The following is a 22,586-nucleotide window of genomic DNA, read 5'->3' as shown; positions in this document are numbered from 1 at the left end:
GTTCGTCGCTCCATCTACAAGTGCAAGTTAAAACTCTGCCATGCAAAGCGAAAGCCACATATCAACAACACCCAGAAACGCCGCCGGCTTCTCTGGGCCTGAGCTCATCTGAGATGGACTGACGCAAAGTGGAAAAGTGTCCTGTGGTCTGACGAGTCCACATTTCAAATTGTTTCTGGAAATCATGGACGTTGTGTCCTCCGGACCAAAGAGGGAAAGGACTGTCCGGATTGTTATCAGCGCAAAGTTCAAAAGCCAGCATCTCTGATGGTTTGGGTAACTTGCACATCTGTGAAGGCACCATTAATGCTGAAAGGTACATACAGGTTTTGGAGCAACATATGCTGCCATCCAAGCAACGTCTTTTTCAGGGACGTCCTGCTTATTTCAGCAAGACAATGCCAAGCCACATTCTGCACGTGTTACAACAGCGTGGCTTCATAGTAAAAGAGTGCGGGTACTAGACTGGCCTGCCTGCAGTCCAGACTTGTCTCCCATTGAAAATGTGTGGCGCTTTATGAAGCACAAAATACGACAACGGAGACCCCGGACTGTTGAGCAACTGAAGTTGTACATCAAGCAAGAATGGGAAAGAATTCCACCTACAAAGCTCCAACAATTAGTGTCCTCAGTTCCCAAACTCTTATTGAATGTTGTTAAAAGGAAAGGTGATGTAACACAGTGGTAAACACGCCCTTATCCCAACTTCTTTGGAATGTGTTGCAGGGATCAAATTCAAAATGAGTAAATGTTTGCAAAAAACAACAAAGTTTATCTGTTTGACCATTAAATATCTTGTCTTTGTAGTGTATTCAATTGAATATAGGTTGAAAAGGATTTGCAGATCATCGTTTTCTTTTTCTATTTATGTTTTACACAACGTCCCAACTTCATTGGAATTGGGGTTGTAGAGATGTAAGGATTGATCAGCCGTTCATCGGTATCGGACGATTTTCAGCTCAAATGTGTGACTGGCAGTCGGTCGATATTTGTCTAACTTAGACAAATCTGAGAGCTGATTTGTGACATAACATATGAGCCTTATTCTGCTTGAGGCACCCGAATGTAACTGCAGCACCATTCAAGGTAGACCAGGGAAATTCAAACAGGAAGCTGACAAATAAGCCAACTTCAGCCTAGTCATGTCTATTTCACTAAAGAAAAACATTTTTCCTGAAGTATATTATATATTTATATTATATATATAAACCTTTGAGGATTTGTATCTGTTAGCACATTAGCATTCGAGCGCTAAACTTAGCTTAGCTCAAAGATAAAACTACAGATAACTGAAGATAAAAATCAAAGACCTACAGAAGCGATTGCCTGTCAGCCCTTTTAGTCTTTTCAGTACGTTTTTAAAAGCCATCTGAGAAGCAGGAGGACTGCTCTGTCCTGCTAGTTGTAATATAACCACAGGCTCTGGTCATTTCAGTAGTTACGCCAGTAAGGTACCGAAATGTAACTGCTGCACCAATTAAGGTGGGATGGGAAAATTCAAACAAGAATCTGGAGAAAACGAAGCTGACTTCAACTGTTGCAAGACTTGGAGGCATGAAAAGGAATTAAAGGGGAACTGTTGCTCTGTTTCTGCTTGACAAGTAACATCAACTTATTTTTTCTGTTTCACAGAAGTAACATGTAGAACGTAGAACAGTTAAGGAAGTATTGTTTATTTGTCTTGACAATGCACCTCCATGAATTGAGCTTGTGATGAAGCACTGAAGGAAAGGGTGAGTTTGTTCTTCTGTTGAGAATCGCATGGTATCGACTGGTATCAGCTATGGGCCGATTGTGCTGAAAGGTCTCAGATACTGATCAGTCCAGCGGTAACAACCCAGTGGACAATGTGGCGATTACCCAGTATCATAATATTTCACTTTTCTAAGGTTGGAGAACAAGCTGAAAAACAACCAGCAAACAGCGCCATATTTTAAAAAGGTCATGGGATTCTATGTGTACAGTGTTTGTTTGTAATAACATAATGATTTAACAAAGGACATGATGAAAAAAAAACAGTATTTCATTGAATAAAATAAGATAATGGCATAATGAGTTGACACTCAATCAGCCTGTTGTTACTATGCAGTTCATGAACTTCCACTGGTTGTTGTTGTTTACCGACTATCTGTAATTGGTCTAAATCTGTCATTTTTTTAACCCATGATGTACTTAGGAAAGCATATTATGTCATCATTTATAATGTTAATTATAAAACATCACATTGCCCACCATCAGGACTATAAAAAGCCCTACACATTTAGCAGCATGCCAGCACAAATGCTGTCAGCCAGAGAACAATCGGCAGCTGGTAGGTCCAGGTGGTGAAACAGTAAAACTGCATAAGATAAACCATAAGGCTTAAACAGATACAATATAAATTACAGTGGGAATGCACTGTTGTTTCAAAGAGCCAGATCTGTGATCATTTGGCTGAGGGAAGTTCAGCATGCATCATGTATTTTGAGCTGAAGAACAGTCTGGTAATGAAAGAGCTAATCAGTTACGGGCTGAATAATGGGGCGGGTGAGAATCAGCCTTGGGGCTCTGCCAATGAAACACCAGCACAGAAGCTGTCAAAGCTTTCCCTAGCGCCTTCACAACTGAGGGAAGCTCAAACAGACTGAATCTCAGCTGCTGAGAGAGAGAGAGAGAGAGAGAGACATGAGAACCTTCCAAGATAAATATTCAGCTCATCAAGGTCAGATTTGAACTGTTGCATATTGTCAGCTCACATTCAGATCAAAAGTCTCCACAAGTCTGGATTTATCTTATAGAGGTTTAAGTTTGCCACCTCATTAACTTCTGGTTTCTCTCTCTCTATCTGTTCATTACTTTATCTTCATTAAATTTGTTTTTAATTCATTTTAATTTCATTTTATTTTTATCTTGTTTTAACTAAATTGTTCTTTCCAAATTTACACTCCTTCTTTTGAACTACTTATTCTCTTTTATGTTGCTTTTATTTATGTAGAGCACTCTGATTTGCCTTTGTGTATGAAATGTACCATATAAACTAAACAACCTATGTATTTATTCATTCTTTCAGGTAGATTTTCCAAAGATTTTAGTTTTATTAATTGAGCTTAGTAAAAATACTAGTATTGCACTTAAACTGACAGATACTGTGATTGCAATACTTTTCTCAATATATAAATACATTGATGCATCAGTGATACAGGTCTATGATGAAACTTTAGCTGACGAATGTTTCCCATATAAATAACTGCAATTAACAATTTGCCTTTTTTGTTCACTGTCTGTAACTGTTAATAGAAGCCTAAAGTGGCAAAAAATCCTGAGTAGCTATTCTAGCTGTCATTATTTAGTAGATCCCAAGTGACATCAGACATAGCTCAAGCTCGAATAAACAAACAATACTCACCGCCGCCCTTTTGTTATTAACAAAAATCAAATAAACAAACATTACTCACTCGATGTCTCAGGCATCAAGCCATAACCATTTCATGTAATAACTTCTTGTGGGGGAGCTTTTAGTGGCATTAAGTATTTTAGATGTCTGGTTCCCACCACCACCACTGTGACGGTAGAACAAATCACTTCACATCAAACCATCTTCACAGTTTAATTATGGAGAAATGGTGAAAATTTGGTGGAACAAATAATAAATAAAACAAAATAATATAGTAAAATGTATGATCATAACAATAAACATTGCCATCTTTGCCAAATATTAAAATTTATATTATTCAAAACAGTAATTCCAAATGTTTGAACAGTAGTGTATACATGTATCATATGTCTAAACCCAAACTGGACATACACTTGATTGACCGTTACTATAAACTTACCACTAAAATGAACTATATTAAAAGAATGTGTAATATAATGATCTCAGGCACCAAATGTGCCCATAGAAGTGTAGCAGCACCGGAATAATGAGAACACAGTGTGCATGTGGTAACAGGATCAATAAATAGCGCCAAACACTACTGTCTGTTCCCTTGGGCACAATTAGCAGTGCTAGCAGGCAGAGGCAATTGCAAAGTTTGTGTTATCATCAACCAGGCCAATTACAAGCCGAATCCCACCGGGAGAGCTAGGCAGGAGCATGGCCTCCCCACTGAGCCTCAGACTGATGGGCTGAGAGGGCAGCTGCTTCATAACTCAGCTGATGACACGACACCCACACAGAAAACTCCCCACTGCTGAATTAACACCTACACTGTTCATCTAAAGATAGTTATGTGACAATTTTCCCCTTTCACTTCAAATATAGCTGATCAGCTAAGACACGGTAGATGTCTGAAGTTGCTTTTTCAATTCTTTACAGTTGTGAAATGAATATATCGAAACTCCTTAACAAGTAATAGCAGCTTATGACCACTATTTAGCACTGTGCAAACTTCAGGCCTAAATCAGCACATGCTCACCTCACACTATGCCGTAATATATACACTTCAAATGTTATAATCTATAAAAACGGATAAAAGTATTAATGCCCAATTTAAGTTTCAGCAATATTCAGGCTTCAAGATGGGTGCTACTATTATTTTTAGCTGTGTAATGTACAGTAATGTGCAAAAGTCCTTGGCAAACAAGAAGATTGTGTAAAGTCTTGGCAGTAAATGTGTTGCTGCCAATAAAAGCACTTTCTAACATTAGAATAAACATAAACAAACTAACCACAGTACAACAAAAAGAGATCTTTTAGTGATGCACTGTGATATTCCAAAAGCCAGTTTCAGCAACCGAGGATCAGAACGCCAAGGCCTACGCCTTCGGACACTGCCCGATCCACAAAGCACCGAACCCCTACTACTGCCCCTCCCATTGGTGGTGGGTCGATGGGAGGGGGGACTCATGTAACTCCTTCGGGCTGGGCCCGGCCGGGCACCATGAGTAAATGCCCGGCCACCAGACGCTCGCTGGCGAGCCCCTCCCCCAGGCCTGGCTCCAGTGTGGGGCCCCGGTAACCCTGTTCCGGGCAGGGTACACAAGTCCCGTTTTTGTGTCTTCATAGGGGTTATTATGGATCACACTTTGTCTGACCTGTCACCTAGGACCAGTTTGCCATGGGAGACCCTACCAGGAGCTTTTGCTCCAGACAACATAGCTCCTAAGATCATTCAAGCACGCAAACCCCTCCACCACGATAAGGTGGTGATCCACCTCGGGAGGTGTCACAGGCAAGTCCACCTGGGAGGAGACCCCGGGGAAGACCCAGGACACGCTGGCGTGACTATATCACCCAGCTGGCCTGGGAGCGCCTCGGAATCCCCCTTGGAGAGCTGGTGGAAGTGGCTGGGGAAAGGGAGGTCTGGGCTTCATTGCTTAGGATGCTGCCCCCGCGACCCGAACCCCGGAGAAGCGGAAGATAATGGATGGATGGATGGATGGATGGATGGACTGTGATATTAGAAACATCTGCATCAGACAATCAAATCAATATCAACAAATCTGCGTTGGACAGATGTTTAGATTCTACTAATACGTCAAAGCCATATGATGAAGAGCAGGATGTTTGGGCTTCTTCTAGGGCTGAATGATTTGGAAAGATTTTGTCTGATACACCGATAATGTGGCTGTGATTTAAATTGCAATTATTTTCTATAAACAAAGTTCCAGGCTTCTTTTTAGCCCATGATCCAGTAACCTGGTGCCCTTCAAATTATAAGATCACAAAACTTCTAACAGTAAGTTACCTCAACACTACTCTTTGTCTTCTGTTCTGTGTGTCCATCTTATGGACAGTTACTTTTCTCCATTTTTATATATGACAAAGGTAAAACGGTGATGAAACCTGAAAGCTACCCTTTTGCCGTTGTTTTATGTTCAGTTGAAAGCAAATAGCAAAAATACCCCAAAAACGATTTCTGCTGTGTACTGATCATCTTACTTATGCAGTAAAGGCACAATAGCAGCTGTATCCCGTCAATAAAAGTGTAAAGGTCACTTAACAGTGTGACTTTCACACCATGGGCTACAGAATGGCCATTTTTGTCATTTCAGTCATCTTGTGGTCAGATGGGAAACCTTACCTATATACTGCAATGAAACCATTAAAAGTAATGGATCTCATAAACCAATATTTACCCAAGTTGGTTCTTAAATGTGTTCTTGAGAAAGGTCCTAAGAAAAAGCCTGCATCAGATTTATGACGTGTTCTTAAACCAAAGACCTGTTCACACATTTGTACTCCTGCGTGTGCGCAGATCCTGTTCTTAGCTAAGAAAAAATTCCAAATAAGAAAACATGGTGAATGTCAGAATCTTCCTAAAAACAGCATTAATGGGCTGGAGGTTAGGGAACCAGCCTTGTGACCGGAAGGTCGCCCCCAGAGACAGCACATGACTGAGGTGTCCTTGAGCAAGACACCCAACCCCCAACTGCTCCCTGGGCGCTGTGGATTGGGCTGCCCACCACTCCGGGCAAGTGTGCTCACTAAAGTGTATGTGGTGTTTCACTTCACAGATGGGTTAAATGCGGAGGTGAAATTTCCCCGTTGTGGGACTCATAAGGGTCACTTAATCTTAAGTGGGTTTTAAAAAAGAATGGTTGATGAATGAGGCCCAATGTTTTCGTTACAACTCATCTCGACTTTATCTGACTGAAAATGAACGCCTGAACCTCTTTTATGAGGGTTTTTATGTTCACTGTTACTTCCCGAACTCCCAGAAAACCTTGTCTTAAAGAAGAAAGGAAAAAAAAATCATAGATTCATCTTTCAGTAAGTCAATAAATAAAAGCCTTCAGTGGAACAGGACTTGCTCCTCTATGGTGACAAATCTGTCTGTGCTGGAGCATGATAGAGGGTAATTTCATGTCTCATTGAACCCTTGCCAGAAGACATCCATTATTTCGACCAGATTATAAGAAATTTTTTAAAATGTCCCCCAGTCTAAATATTACATGCATTTTTCTCAAACGGTCGTTTTCAATGGAATAATGCTGCCGGTACATCCAGCAGTATCTTAATGATGAACAGAACGACAGAATGATGTTATATAACACAAATCAAGACATACTGAAAAAAGCTATCTGCTGATAAACACAGCACTGTGAAAGGCCTGAGGAGTTAAATCCAGGAGTTAGGAAAGGGCACTGAGCTTATGTAAGTCAAACCTACCTTAGAGAAGAGGGACGTACAGGAGGATGCTATACATCCTCAGCAACTTGTGCTGTCACATTACATTTCCATTCCCATCACGTGTACTTTTTCCTGGTGAAACACAGTTTGTGCACACATATCTCTGAGGAGGGTGCCAGTTTACTGCTGTTTAAACGCACGTCAGGACACATATGAGGATGTTTACGATACGTGGTTTGTTGGCAGTGACAGCTCTAAATTATATACCGCACAGATTGATTTGGGTCAGAAAAATACACGTTTTCTTTGCAACATGTTTTGCAACATAGTGATAACAGTGCAATCGAGCTATAAACAATATAAAACCCCAACTCCCTCAAATAAAACTTTACATAGCATGTCTCCATTTCCAACCGCCAAAGTCAAGTTGTGTGAAGCCAAAGTTTATTTATGTGGCTCTTTTTACAACAGGTGTCATCACAAAGCAGCTTTGCAGAAAAATGATGGGTCCAAGCCCCCATATGAGCATCGCCAGTGGCAACAGTGGCAAGGAAAACTCTCTAAGAGCAAGAGGGAGAAACCTTTAGAGAAACCAAGACTCCAGAGGGGAACCCATCCTCCTCTGGTTGACACCGGAGAGCAAACAATAACAAAAGAGCAATGTGAACAGAGAATAAGGTTCTCATATCAACATTAAAGGGAAATGCCAGGGATTTTTCATGGTCCTGCTTATTTACATGATTTATATATAAACAAAGTTACTCAGAGTAGTTTGATGTGAAATGCTCTAGAGAAATTTACATCATCACAACCGTTATGAATACTGCCAGCTATCTGAGACATTGTCTTATAATAGCTTTGAGATTCATGTGTGGTACTGGATAGTCAATGAAATGGCTATATTTGCATTGTAGGCATTGCGACCACTGGTTCTCATCACCACTACTGTAAAGAGTCAGCAAGCTTCTCCACAAGGAGCCATTTCAAATTAAACCACTCTGAATGACTTTGTTTACATCTCAACCACTGAATTATGCAGCAATTAAAAAAAATATATTCAAATTCCCCTTTAACATTTCACAAAGACACAACTAAAGCATTTGCGCAATGTACACTTAATCTGACACCAAGCATTAGGGATTTATATTCATAAACCTTATTATAACCATTTCACCTTTAATGGAACACAATTGTGATAAGTGATACAGCGCTTATGGCCTATTATGGAGGGTTTTTTCCCCATCTGATGTTGATGTGATGAAGATGAGCCATTTTTGCTATGTTCATGTCACATGTGCCATGCATCATTAAGCCACTGCATACTGGCATGAACTGCATATGGATTGATTCCTAGATATATTTCCACATTTACTCAGAGAGAAACTGCACTGCAAGACACATCCAAGCCGAAACTGGACCACAACCAAGAACAGGGCCGCTTCCAAGGTCAGTGAAACGACCAAGACCAACTGTCTGATTTTCTGCCATTAATAGAAGCCCAGATTGGACATTAAGCACATTATATCTATTTATAGTGTTGGTGGCCTAAGGCTGGTGCTGCTTTGCTCACACAATAAAGCTGTGCTCATGCTATTATAAGCACAAGGACATATTTATGTATCCAAATAGATTATAAAAAACGTACAGTGCTTGTCTTCATTAACAAAACCATGAATACATTTGGTGTTTTTGTGGAAATGCTTTGAAATGCTACTGCTAAGCTGTAGGGGGTCTGTCGAGGTCTGTTGCTGTCTGTAGTCCACATCACGTAGCGTTGATACAGGAGTGGACAGGCAGTCACACTGAACAATGGCACAGCAATGGGTGAAACGGCGGTTACAGCACACAAAGTCTGTTAATCCTCAGCGCACACGTGTCTCTCCACTCAGCGCCTGACTGCGCTGTTACTGCGGCTCAAAGGCAGCTGGGCTCAAATGGAAATGTGGACAAACAGAACCACAACAGGCAGCAGGAGCCGCTGAATCCAGCAGTGACGGACCAACTTACGTCTCGGACAGAAAGTCAAGGACGAGGCTTCTGAAGTTCGCTCCCTTTTCGCCAGCTTCTTCTTCGAATTCTCCGTTCCACCTTAAATGGTGGGGCAGCTACATTTTGGCGCGCCAGAGTGTAACTGCTGCAACATTTAAGGTGGAACGGAAAATTCCAACAAGATGCCTCACAACTCAAAAAACCGCGAGTGTTCTTGACTCACCGTGTGCACGAGGCGATGTCCGAGGGTCCCTTGTAGACGAGGCTCTGTGTCAGTCCGCACACTGCCCGTCTATCCGCTGGGAGAAGTCCTCGGCATGCTCACACCAGTCATCCTCCTCCTCCTCCTCCTCCTCCTCGTCGTGATTCTCCCACTAACGGTCCTCCGGCGGTGACGTCACGCGCGCTCCCGCAGCTGGCCGCGGGAGCGCGCACCGTTAACTACAGCTTCTCGTGAGTTAATATAGACGGTTTATGACTAAAGCAGGTGGAGGCGCAGACTGGCAAAGCTGATTTGGCCCTGTTGCTGGTGAATCGCTATTATTGTCAATAATCATGATAATAAAATAGTAAACATAATGTTCGTAAGTTAATACCAGTGATTAGTAAGCACCACTTTTACAAATAAAGATGTTATAAGCCTGTGTAAAACCCATGTAAACACGTAATAACAATAATAATAATAATAATTTTCCACTTTTAGGTTTATCGTTGTTGCTACAATAAAAAAGCATTATAATTATAAAATTATTGTTATTATTATTGTTGTTGCTGTTGTTGTATTATTATATAATTTTGGGCTGCATTTCTTTATCAGGTGATGATCCATAGGTCCCGCGACCCTGAAGGAGATTCAGCTTAGAAGATGTGTGTGTGTGTGTGTGTGTGTGTGTGTGTGTGTGTGTGTGTATATATATATATATATATATATATATATATATATATATATATATATATATATATGTTTGTGTGTGTGTGTGTGTGTGTGTGTGTGTGAGAGAGAGATCTATAGGTTACATTGTTTGCTATATTGCTTTACCTTTAACTTGACCGACAATGACCAAACCTCTGGTCTCCCTCAAACAGGCCAGCTCATTCGCCACATTTGCCCTGTTTCCAAAAATAAAAAGAGACGTGAGGGCTCCAGGACATGCCTGTAATTATGAAGTGACAGAACATTTCATCTGACAGCGCCAGAGAATGTTCATCTCCTGAGGTGAAATCATGAGTTTAGAAATGCATGACTGTCCGTGAAGGCAGGAGAACGAGCAGCCCTGCAGATAAAGGGACATTACACAGAACAAACAGGTGCATGAGCCTTTAGTTAGGAGCATTACAGCTCAGTTAATATGCCTAATCAGGTGGTGACTCCATGTCACGTTTGAGTGTTTGTGTTACACATCTTTGTATAATCCTAGATTTGTTTAGATTGACCTGCTTTGGTCCTGTAGGAAATCCTACATCCTTAAAGCCTAATACTCCTTTAATAGTTTATAAAGAACGATAGATCAGAGCCTCCATATTAACTCCTGTGCTGGTAAGTGATGATCCAACATTTGGATTCCAAGTAACAAACATGTAGGAAAGATATTCAACTATAAACATTTCTTTCTCAGTCTGTGAGTTGGAATAACCTTTGCATACTTTACTGTTTAAAAGTCATTTTATTTATTTCATTTCTAATCAAGTTAAGTGATCATTGCATACAAGTTATTCATTTTCCATTGTTGGGTAAAAACAGAAAAAAAAAATCAATCATGTTTAACAGCGAGTATCACAGAAGTTTCAACAACTAAACTTAATATGACCATTTTTAGTATTTAGTGTGTCTATTTTTCACCTTTACTGCAGCTTTCATTCTCTTCAGGAGACCTGCTTTCAGTTTTTCAAAGAAATCTGCAGGGATATTTCTCCTTACCTCCAAAGTTCAGTCTTAGAAGTTGCATTTTCTACTTCTTACAATCCAAGCAATCCCAAACACATTCAGTGATGTTGAGGTTCTGGACAGTCCACTGTTCTAAGGACACTAGCAGTTTCTTCGTTTGATCTGCGGATTTTCTTCTCTCTTTTTTTATTTTCTTTTCTCAGTAAAGGTTATGAGATAATTAAATGAGACAAATAAGTTGTGGCCACAACTTAGTTAGTTGGGGAAATGAGATCATTCCTTATTAAGCTGTGGTCAAGCCTTATCTTGTTCCCATGTCTAACTAAGCTGAGACCATACATTAGGATCTCATCCTCATGCCTTACTAAGTTGTGGCCACAACTTAACTATCTTGTTCTCATGCCTTAATAAGTCGTGGCCACATATTATTTTTATCTGTCACCAGCAGGGCTCCATAGTTTTGACTGAAAATTGAATAAGTGAAGGGTGATCTCTCTGACTTTTGCATAGGACTGTGAAAGTAGCCAATATATGTGATTTTAAAGGAACGCTCCAGTGTTTTTTAACTTGAGGAATATTTTATTAAATTTTTTTTCTGTACTACAAAAGCACAGAAAAAGCCATCGGTTCTTCCTTGGGTTCTACTATAGGCATTTTCAAAAGGTTTTCTGTTCTTTTCAAATCTCTTGGTCTGCTGAAGCATTAAGAGTTCCTTTCACTGGTACTAAGGTGCAACTAAGCCCAACTCCTGAAAAACAACCCCACACCATAATCCCCCCTCCACCAAACTTTACATTTGGCATAATGCAGTCAGACAAGTACCGTTCCCCGGAGACGTGTTCTCTGGAGTGATGAATCACTTCTTCATCTTGCAGTCCAATGTACAAGTCTGGGTTTGGTGGTTTGGTACTATAAGCATGTTTCAAATGGTTTTCTGTTCTTTTCAGAGGAGAGGGCAACTTTGAAATTGTTGATTATGGTATAGACTTTATGCTACACATATGGCAAATAGAGATAAGGTTGAAAAACACTGGAGCAGTCCTGTAAGTCTGATCTTTTTGAATAAACAAAAAGTAGAACAACAATCCATTACTCAACAGGTTTAACAACAGCTAAAAATGAGATGACTTCTTTACTTAATGCTTTGGGCCTTAATGCTTTTAGAGCTCTAATTACTGGCAGAACCCACAGGGCCAGTCCAGGTGTTGCTTTAATGATTGCCATTTCCCTACAGCTATTTGTCTGTCCTCATGTCTTTTTTATATATAATTTTATATAATTTTATGCTAAGACATTTAAGCACAGTCGCCTCGGTGTGATCATTTCTTGGAAGGCGATTTCCACTTTGGGATAATTAAGCCACTTTGTTCCTAATCTTCTATGATACCCAAAAATACAATCCAAGTCCACACCAAGTCCATGACTTCAAAGAATAGTCACTATTTATAGTGTTGATAAAGGAGTGTGATTATTCATAATAATAAATAAATTAGGCCTTAAAGGGGAATTCCACAGATTTTTTATTAAAAAATTAATTAATTGTCATACAGAGTGGTAAAGTGTAATCGTTAACACCTATGTCTTCTACGGTGTAGACTGGGGTTCAATCCCCCACCAGGACAAGCACCTTGCACTATGCCAATAAGAGTCCTTGGGCAAGACTCCTAACACTACCTCTGCGTACCTGTGTATAATGATGGAATTTTAAGACTGCCAAATTCCTAAAATGTAAATGGTCTGATGTAATATGATCCATCAAGCTACTCTGATTTCTTTACAGTGGTGGTGATAGGAATCACAATATATATATAATGTCGGAACAAAACCTTGTATCTCCATTTTTGTTGTTTTCCAGTTTTTGACATAATTTGAAAATGTCTGTTATCCTATATTTTGTATCAAAATTTCATGATGAATGGACCAAAACAAATGGCAAAATCTTGCATTAAAAGTAAAGGGTGCTTTTTCCTTCTTCTGCAAAGTTACCATATTGAAGATACAGGGTTTTGTTGTTTGTGTGTGTATATATATATATATATATATATATATATATATATATATACATACATACATACATAATATATACACACACACACACACACACACACACACACACACACACACACACACACACACACTATATTTCCAAAAGTATTCTTTCATCTGCCTTCACACACACAGAACTTCTTGAGTGAGATCACATTCTTAATAAACAGGGTTTAATATGATGTTGGCCCACCCTTTGCAGCTATAACAGCTTCAACTGTTCTGGGAAGGCTTTCCACAAGGGTTAGGAGTGTGTTTGAACACATGCTGTACCAGGAAAGGGCCGTCCCCAAACTGTTCCCACAAAGTTGCTGTCGTTCCCAATTGCTTCCACTTTGTTATAATACCACTGATAGTTGACTGTGGAATATTTGGTAGCGAGGAAATTTCACGACTGGACTTATCCTATCATGGTACCACGCTGGAATTCACTGAGCTCCTGAGAGCGACCCATTCTTCCACAAATGTTTGTAGAAGTAGTCTACATGCCTAGTGCTTGGTTTTAGAAACCTGTGGCCATGGAAGTGATTGGAACACCTGAATTCCATGATTTGGATGGGTGAGTGAATACTTTCGGCAATATAGTGTATATAAATATATGAAAAAAATATAAAAATGTGAAAGGACTAATTTACACAACCAATGTCATATCATTCATTATCTGTGGTATTTGGAAAGTTGTAACGAGGAGTGAGATTTATTATGGGCAAATCCAAAATCAGGGTTGAGACGGTCCAGGTTCAGAGAGCCAACACAGAGAGCAGATAGGGACAGACATAATGAAATAAATACAGAATTCAAACAATACTCTTCGAACAGTACAAACAATACATACAATGCATCAAACAGCCCAAACAAATCAAACTAAGACCAGCGAGATACACAGGGCTTAAATACAGGGACACAACGAGGGTTAACCATACACAGGTGGACAACACAGGTGAAAACGGAAAGGGCTGAGTCACGAAACAAGGGGGCAGGACAGTGAAGAATCAAAACAAAAAGCACATGGACAAGACTGGGGGGTAAACACAAGCACATGGAAGACTGGGAGGGCAATTGAGACAAAAGTGTTGTCTCTTAAGGAAGCAGTAGCTTGACCTAAAAGGTAAAAATAGATGGTGTTTCATTATCACAGAGACTCTCACCTCTCACTGAGCTCTGACCTCAAGGTTAGCGGATGAATGACTAGAACTGGATTTATAAATAAATGATTCCTACTGATGACCTTCTGGGGGAGAGCCTGTGGAGCTGATCCTGTCTCTGCAGGGAGGTGTTCACCTTCCTCTGAGGAACAGTGTGGCTGTGACATCTGTATTCACCACCACACAGCCTGCTCTCCTTGGAGTTTTTCAACAGCTGTGTTTCAAGGTTGCTTCTAGAAAGGCTGTAAAAGGTTGAATACTTCAAAATCATGTGTTGATATACAACTCCCTTTTTAGCACTTTTTGTAAGGGTATGAAAATATTTATTAACATATACTGTAGTTAAAATATAGCTTTCTATTAAAGGGGAATTGCACCAATCCTTTGTAGTTTGTCCTTTTATAATTCAATCATTGAAATCTAAACTAGTTTTTTTTCTAGTCTTTTGTCTCTACAATTTTCTTTACAGTGGTAGTGAAAGAAACTAGGGCTCGCTATGTCAACAACACAAATATAGCCCTTTTACATTGTATCTAACATGACCAGTGAACCTATGTAACATCTTGTCTTGCTTCTGTTCCAGCCTTTGTTTTCAAGTTCCACCTTGTGCTTTTGTTGCTGTCGTGGCCTTTTCCTCCCTAGACCTGCCTTCTTGTCATTTGTCTCTCCTGTCTGTTGTCTGTAACACCGCTCTCTCCTTAGACCCAGGTGTTTCTGGTTTGTTTCATGTGTTTTTATACCCCTGCTTGTCTGCTTTGTGTTTGCTTGGTGTTTAGTTCTCTCAGTCCCTGTTTTGTTTATCTCACCTTTGTTTTCCAGTTGTCTTCATGGCCTTCTGTCTTCGGTTTATTTATTTTGTTCAGTAGTGTTCTTTGTTTTGTCACCCTTGTGGATACTCTTTTGTCATGGATTTAAACAAAAAACTTGCGTAATGCTTCTTCATCTCTCCCATCAGTACAACCTGCATTTGTCTTCTGGATTTTTATATGCAGTGCTTCTCTCAACCTGCTCAAACCTTATCCATCTGTGGCTTAGGACTCAATATGGCTTACTGTGAAATATAAAAATGAGCAAAGCTTCACCGTGTAGCTGAATGGATTTCGTTTTTTTAATATTAAAAACTATAAAATAGTAAGCCATTCAAATTTTTGTATTGTGGTAAATTACAATTAGAAAGTATTTACATCAGACAGTCATACATATGTTATTCTCTTTAGGAGATCCTAGGCATGGTAGATATGGCATCATCTGAGATGCAAATGCCAATAGAAATTTGATAACTTAATGGATTAAGCCTAAGATCCTTTCACTAAGATGAATTAGCACATTTATGGGCAGAGCTCACACTGACATGAATTTGATGTGCTGTTTTAATAAAGACAACAACAATCAATGAAGATGACAAATAAGAAATGCAGTAAACTGTTAAATGATTGGCAAAAGAAAAAGAAAGTCTTCAGTATCTTTGGTGCAGTGCTCAGCAGAGACAGCTTGGTGAGCCATCAGTGGCTTCGAACAGCAGTCACACCAATTTGGTGATCAATCTGCTTCAGCTCAACTTGGTTGCTGCTCGCACCATATTCAGAAGGTGGGCTGCTGGCAGACAATCAGGGCAGACGCTGATGCAAGCACACAAGTTTCCACCAGTAGTCTTCACAGACATTGATGGCCACTGTGGATCTTTGGGGGGCTTCCTCACAGGCTTGGTCTCTTTGTGCTGAATATTTGGGAGAAAAGAACTGCTGTCCTTTCCACATACAGTTGGAGCGCCATCACGGAGGGCCTGTCTTACCATCAGAGGCTGCAGAACCTGCTGCTCCTATCAGTATAAGTCTTCTGCTCTTCGTCTTCCTTCTTCATAACAATTCAGCAATGATAGTTAGATTAAAAAAATCCTGGAAAAAATGCAGTTTTTTTTAGCTGGGGTCTTCACAGTTCATCCAGAGGAGAGGAATCTAATGTTGAACACAATGAAAATTCATTAATTTTGTTGGAAAATTCACAAATTTGCCCTTAGAGTGTCATGTTTGTGAAGATGAAGTGAAGTTAATAACATCACAGTAATTGATGCTCTGCATAATTAATCTCTGCGTCTATGCTGGACTTTGTTCATTCACTGTGTAGGATTCCTCTTTAGTGCAATCAGGTCAATATCTTTTTCAGCACAACATCAATTTAGTGTTTGCGCAACAAATAATTGACCCACATCAGAGAGGAACACTGTCACTGTCTGTTTGTGTGGCTGTGAAAAATTTGCTTATGATGCAGTTTTTGATTTGGAGCTGATTTGGAATCAGCTCCAGGCTTTCCTGAGGAGATTCCTGTAGTGCAGAGAGACTCATCACAGGCTAATTAGCCCGATAAACACTACATCCTTACACTCTCAACAGAGCTTTCACACTATTATGTCCATTTAATTGATTTTATTGCAAAATTATCCATTGATTAGTTATTAATAATTTTATATAATATTGAACAATAGCAATTATTAATTTTGAACTATTATCAATTGATCATATTATTGTTCATCCATCCATCCATCCATCCATCCATTATCTTCCGCTTGTCCGGGGTTCGGGTCGCGGGGGCAGCATCTTAAGCAATGAAGCCCAGACCTTCCTTTCCCCAGCCACTTCCACCAGCTCTCCAAGGGGGATTCCGAGGCGCTCCCAGGCCAGCTGGGCGATATAGTCGCGCCAGCGTGTCCTGGGTCTTCCCCGGGGTCTCCTCCCAGGTGGACTCGCCTGTGACACCTCCCGAGGGAGGCGTCCAGGAGGCATCCTAACCAGATGCCCGAACCACCTCAGCTGGCTCCTCTCGACGTGAAGAAGCAGCGGCTCTACTCCGAGTCCCTCCCGGATGACTGAACTTCTCACCCTATCTCTAAGGGAGAGTCCAGACACCCTGCGGAGGAAACTCACTTCGGCCGCTTGTATTCGCGATCTTATTCTTTCGGTCATTACCCAAAGCTCATGACCATAGGTGAGGGTGGGAACGTAGATCGACTTGCCTTATGGCTCAGCTCTTTCTTTACCACAACAGACCGGTAAAGAGCCCGCATCACTGCTGACCCAGCACCAATCCGCCTGTCAATCTCCCGCTCCCTTGTACCATCACTCGTGAACAAGACCCCGAGATACTTGAACTCCTCCACTTGAGGCAAGAGCCTATCCCCGACCCAGAGAGGGCTCTCCACCCTTTTCCGCCTGAGAACCATGGTCTCGGTTTTAGAGGTACTGATTCTCATCCCAGCCGCTTCACACTCGGCTGCAAACCGATCCAGCAAAAGCTGAAGTTCGCGGCCTGATGTCCCCAATAGGACCACATCATCTGCAAACAGCAGTGATGTGACCCTGAGGTCACCAAACCGGACACCCTCCATCCCTTGACTGCGCCTAGAAATTCTATCCATAAAAATTATGAACAGAATCGATGACAAAGGGCAGCCCTGACGGAGTCCAACTCTCACTGGGAACGAGTCTGACTTACTGCCGGCTATGCGAACCAAACTCCAGCTTTGTTTGTACAGGGCCTGAATGGCTCGTAGCAAAGAGCCATGTACCCCGTACTCCCGAAGCACCTCCCACAGAATACCCCGGGGAACACAGTCGAATGCCTTCTCCAGATCCACAAAGCACATGTGGACTGGTTGGGCAAACTCTCATGAACCCACCAGAATCCTGGAGAGGGTGAAGAGTTGGTCCAGTGTTCCACGACCAGGGCGGAACCCGCACTGTTCCTCCTGGATCCGAGGTTCGACTATAAGCCGGACTCTCTTCTCCAGTACCCCTGCATAGACCTTGCCAGGGAGGCTGAGGAGTGTGATTCCCCTGTAGTTGGAACACACCCTCCGGTCCCCTTTTTTAAAAAGAGGCACCACCACCCCAGTCTGCCAATCCAGTGGCACCGCCCCCGATGTCCACGCAATGTTGAAAAGGCGTGTCAGCCAAGACAGCCCCACAACATCCAGAGTCTTGAGGAACTCAGGGCGGATCTCATCCACCCCTGGAGCCTTGCCACCAACTACCTTGGCGACTTTGGCCTCAGTAATGGACAAGCCTATTCCCATGTCCCCAGACTCAGCCTCCTCACTGGAGAACGTGTCGGTGGGATTGAGAAGGTCCTCAAAGTATTCCTTCCACCGCCCAATGACGTCTTCAGTCGAAGTCAGCAGCACACCATCTCCACTATATACAGTGCTAGTGGCACACTGCTTTCCCCTTCTGAGTCGCCTGACGGTTTGCCAGAATCTTTTTGGAGCCGACTTAAAGTCAGTTTCCAAGGCCTCACCAAACTTATTGTTCATATTTAATATTAATTAATAATATTAATTTAAAATAAAAAAACATGTAGGTAGAATGAGACTTGTAAATGGAATCCTATTTGAGGCAAATTATTTTAATATCAAACAGATTTATTCTATTTTGGCTAAATTATTGTAATATTAAACAGATTATTTCTATTCTGACTAAATTCTCACAATATTAAACATATTAATTTTATTTTTGGTAAGTTATGCAATATTAAACAGATTAATGCTATTTTGCTTAAGTTATCACAATATTAAACAGATTAATTCTGTCTTGGATAAATTTGTGAAAAAACTAAACAGACTAAATCTAAATAGTTCTTAATATTAAATAGTTTTGCACAAATTCCCAGCAGGGTATTCATATACAAATATATTCAGATACAATACAAAAGAGTGATCTGCTTTTATTTCATTCCATGTTTCCCCACAAAAAGGTCAAAAATGGTCTATATCATTTGCCTTTCGCTGTTGATTGTGAAAACGTGTAAATAAGGGAGAGCAAGCAAGTCTCCTTGATTCTCAGCTGAAATAAGATGACTGTAAATAAGTTAAGTAGAGCCTGGCATTATGAGCAAAATTACAACCACGAGCTGGTAATAGCACCACCTGTAATCCGCTTAGACTCTATTTCTGTCCCTCTGATGTAACAGCCTTATTGAGTTACCTGAAGTCCTTTGCTATTTCTGCAACATCTGCCAAATGAAGATGGATATTTTAAATATTTGCTTGGCAGATATGGGTTTTTCTCATTCTACATTATTCCTTTTCATTCTGCTCCCCAATTTCACCAACAAATACACTTTCTCACTGCAGACATTTGTCCAGCTTTTATATTCTTACTAATATCTGAAACTTAAAACCAAACTAAAGTGCTAAAGACACGGGCCCAAGAAACAGTATTCTTTATCCCAAGCCCAGTGCTCAAGCAAAAACACTGGGACCTTTATTTTGAAATTTATTCAGTACTTCTGCTTCTGGCTTCATTGTAGGGATGCATGACCTGCCTTATCCTACATCCTACTGCAGAGCAACCTTTGGTTCTTTGGCAGCTGCTGTGAGCTTCGCAAATGATATACTGTGCACTATATAAGGGCAATGGCCATTATCTAGAGCTCTGGTTCCCAACATTATTTTGCTTGGACTGAATTCAATGAAAGTACAACTGTCATGGTTACTGTAAAGAACTGATGTAGGTAAATGAATTAAATGCCTTCATCTTTTTACTATGTTCTCTTGGAAAGTCCATTCTCATGGTCTACTACTTTGCAAACAAGCTTTAACATGCTACTGGCTATTTTGCTTCCATCATCCAATGACATTACAGCCCATGTGTGAAATTTCCGCCTGGTATTCGAGACACGTTCCATGGTGGCTTTCTACCACACTGTCAGCAGACTGTTATCTCACTCGCCCTTGAGAGCTCAAATCCAACACCCTATGTCTATTTTTCATCCATTAATTGGAGCAGGTGTATTATATAACTGTTGGATCTAAACTCTGCAGCCTGGTATATCTTCAGGACCAGGATACTCTTGGGTACACTTCAAAGATGAAGACTGGAAAGATTCAGGTCATTGAGTTCAACAACTATGGTGGTTCAAGTACAAAAACTGCACTGCCTTTCAGGTATTTTGAATTATTTGTTTAAAATAACTGATTGTTTATCATTCCAATGTTGGTGTGTGCAAAGGTGTGGGTGCTTGGACCCCTTTGATCGCCACTTGTGATTGCAAACGATCGCTTCGTTCTCATAGGGAGTGCAGTCCACAGAAATCAACATGTTCTGCAATAATTTCAAAGTGGTACCTGACTGTCTTGGTTGCAAACAATGAAAAATGTTTTTATGCCCAGCATTCTAAAGCTATTCAAGAAAGATATCGTATTTGTGAAAATTAAACCGATTGTTCAAAAAACCTCTGTTGCTCAGAGGATATTTCGTTTAGCAATTCTCATTAAAGCTCTGATTTCCTGTAACTTTAGCTAGGTTTATGTTATCCAGCAGCTCCTGAAACTCTTTCAATCTACACAGTTGATGCATGACTAGCAGATTCATCATTTAAATCCAGGAATTTTACTGAATTGCAACAAGTTTGTCAAAGGTGAGTGAGGAGGTGGTGAGTGTCTGGAGGACACTTAAGGGGTCAATTAGATTTCTTCTGGAGCCATTATCGCTGTCAGAAACAAAACCTTGTATCTCCAAAACTGTAACTTCACAGGAGAAGGCAAGACTTACTTTTAATGTAACCAGACTTTTCCCAAGTAATTTGGGACCATTTCTTTGGGTTATTCATCATGAAATTTACGTGTGTAAAGGGCAACAGACATGTTTAAATTATGTTAAAAAATGAAGATTCAACAGAGATAATATAGCATATTTTATATTTTAGCATATTTGTTTTACAATATACTGTAATGACGCACTTCACAAGCTCACAGAAGCATGTCAACATGTAACTTAGTTTTGTAAACAAGTATAATGGCTTCATTTGCAATTAATGGAATTCTGGGGGAGATTCACAAATACTTTCTTAAGAAAAAAGCTGAAAAAGACAAACCCGGTGAAGTTCATTATAATTTTCCTAAATGCAATTCTGGAAAAAACGTAAGAAATTCTCAAATATTCTCGTAATGTAATCCTTATTATTTCCTAAAGATTTTCTTAAGAATATCGTTATTGTTTTCTTATGTAGGCATTTTACAGCTCCGCTTAAGTGATGCAAGTGATGCATTCTGAATTATGAATAACTGTTATTTCTGTTATTTAGTTTGAAGCACTCAGAGGACAGCAAATAGGAAAAATGTCACACCAAGCATACAAAAAATTTAGCAAACAAGAACTAGAAGTGAAGGTGAAAGGAATAACTAACAGGAAAATCTTCCTTCTTAAAAAATATAATAATTGTGTGGTGATGACAGAAAGCAAGAGACGAGGATGGCCAGAAGCAGCAGAGACAGTCTCTATATTTAATAAATTGAGATGCTCCTACAGCCTAAGAAAAGTGTGAGGCTGTCTTAAAGTTAAGGAAACGTATAAGAACATAATGTTTTGAAGAATATCACTTGTTCTTAGAATTATTATTAAGAGAATACTTAATAAAAAAGTAGAGAATTTTTAAGAAGTTATTTGAAGAATTTTTTAAACAATGAAAGAGAGCCTAAGAAAAGTGTGAGGCTGTCTTAAAGTTAAGGAAACGTATAAGAACATAATGTTTTGAAGAATATCACTTGTTCTTAGAATTATTATTAAGAGAATACTTAATAAAAAAGTAGAGAATTTTTAAGAAGTTATTTGAAGAATTTTTTAAACAATGAAATAAAGAAAAAAAGAACCTCTGGGAATTCCTGGCCTCTGGGAATGAAAGTTTGCCCAGGACTGAACTGTTGCATCTGGATCACACTGGCAATACTACACTGAGCTTAGCCTCCTAGTTAGTACACATGTGTGTTGATTAGAGTGCACCCAGTCGTTCACTTGAAGCAGTTGTGCTGGGAAATGATTCAGTTTCGAAGCATCAGGCACTCTTCTCTCTGCTGCCCTCTGCTGCCCTGCTAAAATCTTACAATAACACCAACATGTGGGTGTACCAGATGGATCATTATCTTCTGGCCTGCAGGAATTGTTTTGGTCAAGCCTGCATTGTGTGCTTTTGTAAATTGTTTAAGGATCCACAATGCATATATTAACTCAAATAAACAGAATAATTGAATCAATATGTCAAATTGATTAAACACACTGAATCTTCGTTGTGAACTATGTCAACAAAGCATTAGTGACATTTAAAGAGTTTGGTTTCATCATATTTACATCGCACAGAAATGGTCCATGTATTATTGTTTCAGCCATTTATTCAATTCATTGGAGAAGTTGAAAACTGAATAAACACAAGATTGTTTCCTTTTTCTGTTTTTAAAGGGAAATAAAAATTAATCATTGAAAAACAGTCCAACTGAATTGAATAAATGAAGGAAATGATGGTACCCAGACCAGAAATACACCTAAAATATATAAAAATACACTAAAAAAAACATACAATAGAATATTCCAACACCAACTCTTACTACAGTTGCAGCTAATAACTTGGTTCACCTGATTTTTCTAGTTGTGCCCTAGTTAAATGAGAGCATGTCATGATATTATACTCAACTGTATTAGTACTG

At 40.0% G+C, this 22,586-nt stretch overlaps 1 protein-coding gene across 1 annotated transcript in view; it reads right to left on the bottom strand.

Annotated features, from left to right (window-relative positions):
• Positions 1 to 9,416, bottom strand: part of LOC108424460 (protein kinase (cAMP-dependent, catalytic) inhibitor beta) — a 53,756-nt gene extending 44,340 nt beyond the window's left edge. The window contains exon 1 of the mRNA XM_017692505.2: positions 9,264 to 9,416. The gene's annotated coding sequence lies outside the window, so the exon portion shown is untranslated. The remainder of the gene's footprint in view (positions 1 to 9,263) is intronic.
• Positions 9,417 to 22,586: the final 13,170 nt, after the last annotated feature.

The sequence above is a fragment of the Pygocentrus nattereri genome, chromosome 4, assembly GCF_015220715.1.
Source record: "Pygocentrus nattereri isolate fPygNat1 chromosome 4, fPygNat1.pri, whole genome shotgun sequence".
In the NCBI taxonomy this organism is placed as follows: domain Eukaryota; kingdom Metazoa; phylum Chordata; class Actinopteri; order Characiformes; family Serrasalmidae; genus Pygocentrus; species Pygocentrus nattereri.
This window is presented reverse-complemented; position numbering and strand designations above follow the sequence as displayed.